The sequence below is a fragment of the Mesoplodon mirus genome, assembly GCF_964341445.2.
Source record: "Mesoplodon mirus genome assembly, chromosome: 1".
NCBI classification, from domain to species: domain Eukaryota; kingdom Metazoa; phylum Chordata; class Mammalia; order Artiodactyla; family Ziphiidae; genus Mesoplodon; species Mesoplodon mirus.
The window spans coordinates 71,156,965-71,162,964 of NC_138976.1; the positions used below are offsets into that span (position 1 = coordinate 71,156,965).

General features: G+C 36.3%; 1 protein-coding gene across 2 annotated transcripts in view; it reads right to left on the reverse strand.

The window, feature by feature from the left end:
* The window catches only part of PDCD1LG2 (programmed cell death 1 ligand 2), a 115,741-nt gene that overhangs the window by 83,640 nt on the left and 26,101 nt on the right, over positions 1–6,000 (reverse strand). The window contains exons 1-2 of one of the 2 annotated variants that reach the window (XM_082605880.1): positions 2,629–2,644; positions 2,467–2,520 (exon numbers count right to left, since the gene is read on the reverse strand). The gene's annotated coding sequence lies outside the window, so the exon portion shown is untranslated. Of the gene's footprint in view, positions 1–2,466; positions 2,521–2,628; positions 2,645–6,000 lie in introns of those variants that run through there. The other variant, XM_082605881.1, reaches the window with a different exon arrangement.

Genomic DNA, 6,000 nt, shown 5'->3' on the forward strand with positions numbered 1-6,000 from the left:
TTCAAACCTCATCTTCCATGGTAAAAAAGACGCTGATTTTGTTCAGGCATCTTTCCTCATGTGACGCAGAAAAAGGTGATCTCATCCCTGGCTACTGGGTAACTCCTTGCCAACAACTGGTTTGGGGGGTAGGCATGTGACCTGGTCTGGCTGATGAGACATGAGGTGTGATAGGAACCTAGAACTGCCACAGCTGCCTTGATAAAAGCTTGGGTATAAAGCCAACCCACCAGCATGGTGGGGCCAAGGAAATTGCAGAGAAACAGAGACAGAGCCTTTCCATCGGCATATTTCTTGTTACATGAGATAATGATCTTTTTTATTTCAGCCAATATGAACATCCTGATATAAAGGCCAAGAGAGGATAGTAACAGCGAATTCACAAAAGAAGTAATTGGAACAAGAGATTCTGTGAAAGGGAATTAGGTCAATATTGAAGCTGAGCCATGAGGAAGAGGGAGGAGTGAACTGATGGTCCTGAGGTTTAGCTCTGGTGAGTGGGAACTTGATAAACCATTAACAGAAATGGGGAACTGCTGGACATGGCCCACAGTCTCTGTTTTAGTCTCTGTTTTAGTCAAGTCATCGCCCTGCAAGTGAGCCAGTGAGTCCCACAGACATCTCAACAGGAGATCTGCTTTGCATATTGCTACGTGACTCTACTCCAAACCTGTGAATATGAGATAAAGTTTATTTGATCCTACAATATTGCAGTTGTGGGCAAACGTTCTCAGAAGCCACAGTAATACATAATATTCATTTTTATTATAGATTTTAAAATTATAGTAGAAAGAACATATTTTGTAGTGGTTTTTAGGTTGGAATAAAATCATTTCTTTGTAGAATTCAAATAACCATGTTGTTTTAGGGTGAGTGGAAAATATTTTTCTAAAATCAAAAACCACTGAATTTATAGTAGAAAACATTTTCATTGAAGCCCACATAAATAAGTGTAATTTAATTTCTTTTTTATTTAAAAAATATATTTAAATCCCTTATTAGTCTACTTTTGAAATAATGCACAAAGAAGAGAAGGCATCCAATAAGTAAAATAAATGATAAGAGTATACTTTTATACTTCTGGAGAAACAAATAAACACATTCAGAGAGAAAGATAGAGACTGAATACAGACTTAGGGTGAAAGTGGGAAGGGTAAACGGGGGAGAAAGAGATGGGGGTGTCGTTTGCACAGCATGGATACACATAGGATGGAAGTCTCAGTGGGTGCAAATGCATGGCTAGGGCTGCAGATGAAAAAATCACAAGCTCAAGTATTGTCCTAGCCCCAAGAGGCAAAATTCAAACTCATTAATACAGCTTTAACAAAATTAATACTGCTTTAATAAAATTTTCTAGATGTAGAAACAAAGGAGCTGATCAACATAATAGAACAGAATCCAGAGGCAGAGAGAGAGAGAGAGAGAGAGAGAGAGAGAGAGAGATAACTAGAGAGACATAGATATAGACACAGTCACCTGGTTTATGATAAAGGTGAGACTGCAGTACAGGGAGGGAAAGTATGGTCTTTTCAATAAATGGTGTAGGGACAATTGGATATTCATATGAAAAAAATGTACTTGGACCCCTACCTCACATGATAGGCAAAAAAATTAATTCCAGAAGGATTGCAGATCTGAATATGAAAGACAAAACAAAGGAATTTTGGAAGAAAACATGAAGGGAGTCTTCATGACCTGAGAGTAGGCAAAGTTTGCTTAAATGGGACACAAAAGTAGAAAAATAGAGAAAATAATGTAGAATTTAGTTTATCATTATAACTATTAAAATACGTATAGATACCAAAGATTATAAAGAATGCTAACAAATGGCTAATAAATATAAAAAGATTCTCTAATTCAATAACGTTGCCAGGAGCATGGCGAGATGAGAAAAGAGACATAGCTAAAGACTGACTGCTTAAAACAAAAAGAAAGTCAAAACTACAGTAGAAGTGACTCTTCTAGAGAAGGATACAAAAAATATAATCAACTCTGAGGATCTAAAACTGAGATGTTGAAATATCAGTCCATTTCTTGTCATGGCATCAAAACTCAAGAGGAATTTGAATCAAAGGATAGTGCTGATATGTTACCTCAGAAGAATAGAGCAAAGACAGCAGCCATGCCAGAATAGGCAGATTCTGTAGCAAAATCCCCTGGGAATTAGGTCTGGTAGGATAATAGAGATTAAAAACGTGTAGTCTGCTCTCAGAGGACAAAGCAGTAGTCTTTAGCAGCTGAGGACAAAAAAAAAAAAAGCCCTAGTACCACGCAGTAAAGAGAGTATTTGTTGGTACATGAAGGCATGTGATCTTATGAGGAGTTGCAATGACAATTTTCAAAAGTGGCTGTTTTCCATGCTGTTATAGTTCCCTGAAAATTCAAATGGACCCCTACTCAAAATTTGGTTCACATTGAGACTGATGCCACACACATTAAAAGGATATGAAAAAGTTTATTACTTACATAATTGAGGCCCCTGGCAAGAACAAGGCAGACTCTCAAGCAGGTCTGAAATGGCTTTAAAAGGCAAAGAAAGGCGATTAGCCTGGGTTTTTATCATTTTTATGGGGTAGGGCTGGAGTGGTTCATGCGCAAGAAGAGGCTTGCATGGTTTGAATCTCTCACCTGTGCCAAAGGAGGGCAACCCAGGTCTCCTTATCAGCTTGATCAGATGTGGGGCACCAGAAGAAGAGGAAGAGGTGAGGCTTAAAGCTGTCAACAGTCAGACATCAAAAAAATGGAGTCAGACTCCTCATTACACATACCAATGCACCCAGTATGATTATCATCATTTAAAATTTTCATATATTAAAATTGAAAACACATATAAAGAATAGACAAACTATATCATAATTCTATCCCATAAGGACATCATAGCTAACAACTTAGCAGGTGGCTCTGTATCCATAATTCTCAAAATTGGCTGCATATTGGAATCATCTTAGAAGCATTAAAATATTATTGATACTTTTATCTCACCTCCAGAAAGTCTGACTGAATTGGTCTGAGTTAAGTATTGGTAACTGGATTTTTATAATCTAAAAAAGAAGTACTAGCCATAAAGGAAAAAAACTGATAAACTGCACTATGTAAAATTAATAACTCTTGTTCATCCAAAGGACCCACTAAGAGAGGTTATAGACAGACCAGAGTGGAAGAAGGTATATTCAATTCATATATCTGACAAAGGACTTATATCTAGAATGTGTTAAGAATTCCTACAAAATCAGTAAGATAGACAACCTAATAGAAAAGTGGACAAAACCCTAGAAAAGACATTTCATAGAAGTTTATTGCCAAATGACCAATAGACATACAAAAAGGAGCTCAATTCCATTAGTCATCAGGGAAAGGCAAATTAAAACCATAATGTAATACCTCTACGGATCTACCAGCGTGCTTAAAATAAAAGAAAGTACCAAATGTTGCTGAGAATATGGAACAACTGGAATTCACGTACACTGATGTTAGGAATGCAAGTTGTTATATTTTCCAGCAATTTCTACACTATGCCCCAGAAATTCCACTCTTATGTATATACCAGTGATTCAGCAATTGTACCATTAGGTATATACTGAACAGAAATGAGTTTAAAGATTCATTGGAAGACCCATACTAGCATATCTATAGTTGTGCTAGTCAGATTAGCCCCCATTGCCTAGAAAAACAAAAATACACAGGCTAACAAACCTCTGACTGCTTCAGAGTTGTTCAACCCAGGCAGGTATCACTGTACTATACTGCTCCAACAGTATTAAACTTTGAAACCTCAGTTAACATGACTCAGTCAATTATTCAGGTGTAGCATAGTGTAGAGTTTAAGAGCATGAGCTCTGAAGCCAAACTCTTCACATCCTGGAGCCTTAACTTTCTAGCAGCGTGACTTTGGCTAAGTTACCTAAACTTTCTGTTCCTCAATCTCTTCATCTGTTAACAGGAGAAGATAATAGTAGTATTTTCCTCATAGGGTTTTTAGGAAGACTAAATAAATTAATACACATGAAGCACTCACAACATTGCCCAGCATGCAGTAAATACTAAAAAAAACCTAAATTTAGTAAATACTAAAAATAAATAATACTATTTATTAACTGTCTTCCATGTGTTTTCTAGCACTGTGATTACACACTAGAACACATGGAACTACAAAAATACTGTATTTGGATGAGAGTCATTGGAGCACCAAAATACATGAATTAACTTCCAAAGGTTTGATAAAATATAACTCAAATGGTAGAGAGTGTAAAGGTTGAGTTCAAAGTGCTTTAATTATTTTCTGGTGATTCAATGGTTTATGTTATTATTTATAACAATGTTATTTGTGTCTTTCAGTTTGTTTTGTTTTTGGAAGACGAGGGCCTATGACCATAACTAATGACAGTATGTTTCACTCTTCATGTTTTTAAGGCAGCTTAGATATCTGGATCATCTCTGTATTCTCCATAATGTCTAGTGGATACAGTAGGCACTCAACCAATGTTCAATAAAGAGGATACATTATCATTTACCGTGTGTTCATTTCTGTGTAGTTAGAAACCAAGCTGGGTCATTATTTTGTTATGTTTTCAGTTTGACTGAAGAATAGACAAATATTTAACTTGAGGTGTAAAAAGAGGAATTGCTTTCCACTACAAAGCTGTTTGTTCTGAAACTAGCAAAGAACAAAGCATCTTTCTTTAAAAACAAACAAGACATGGTTTATCCAAATAAACATTTCCTAAATTTCTCCTAAATAAGTTTTAAGTTATCCTATGTAAGTAACTTGTGCTTTATAGTAGCTCAAAATTTACCGACATGAGGGGCCCAGATGAATCAAAAAGGAATGCCAGAATTTTAAATGTGCAAATTGAAAAGAAAAAGGAATTCTAGTTAATTTTGACATTATGAAAGATAAAAAATTATAAAGTCTATCAATTTAGACTTTAACTTCGTACAATTTTAATTCAGTTATTTTAACTTTTAAGATAGAAAAATTAAACACTTTAGCTTTCAATTTTTTATATTTATTTTTATTTTTTTTTATTTTTTTTTTGCGCTATGCGGGCCTCTCACTGTTGTGGCCTCTCCCGTTGCGGAGCACAGGCTCCGGACGCGCAGGCTCGGCGGCCATGGCTCACGGGCCCAGCCGCTCCACGGCATGTGGGATCTTCCCGAACCGGGGCACGAACCCGTGTCCCCTGCATCGGCAGGCGGACTCTCAACCACTGCGCCACCAGGGAAGCCCCAATTTTTTATTTTTAAAAATAAAATTTTAGTAGTTAATACTTTTAATTTTTAAAAAATAGTTTTTAAGTCATCCATAACAATAACAGTCTGGCTGGATTCATAGCTCTTGGAAAATAGTTTAATAAACCATTTCTTGACATCAGTAATATCAATACACAAATTGATTGCAGGCTTTTAGAGCACAAATTGATTGCAGGCTTTTAAAGCACCAGGCTTTTAGGCATTGTGCTAAGCACTCTAGGTACGCTGCCTCATTTAATCTTTACTCCATTTTAATCGCAAGGAAACAGGCTCAGTGAAGTTAAAACATAGCCATGGTCATAGTGTTAAGAAGACTGGAACTTGGGTCTGAAGGATTCCAGGTGTTTAAAAGCACTCTCTCACTCTTCCCAAATGTACATACATTTCTCAATACAGCTAATTTTTTTTCTCCTTTCTTTCATAGTCACTTGAAATGAAGCAACTTGAGAAGAGCTTGTGGTAAGTATAAACAGGTGTTTGTTGTTTTTGTCTTTTGTGGGGTTTTGCATTTTTTCTCCTAGATACCTGAATCATTTAAATCAAGTTTTTAAGTCTCCAAACACCTTCAGTGTCCTAGAAAGAGACCATTTTATTCTTGCTAAGTCATCTGTATCCAGAAAGGAAGAGAGATGGTTGACAGATGAAGGCTGCTCTCAGTCATTTGCTGTTACTAATATTAGTGTTTTCATTACTCAGTCCTGACGCAGCATTTTCTTTAATTCTCACAGCAAAAACAGGTTCTTCTAATCA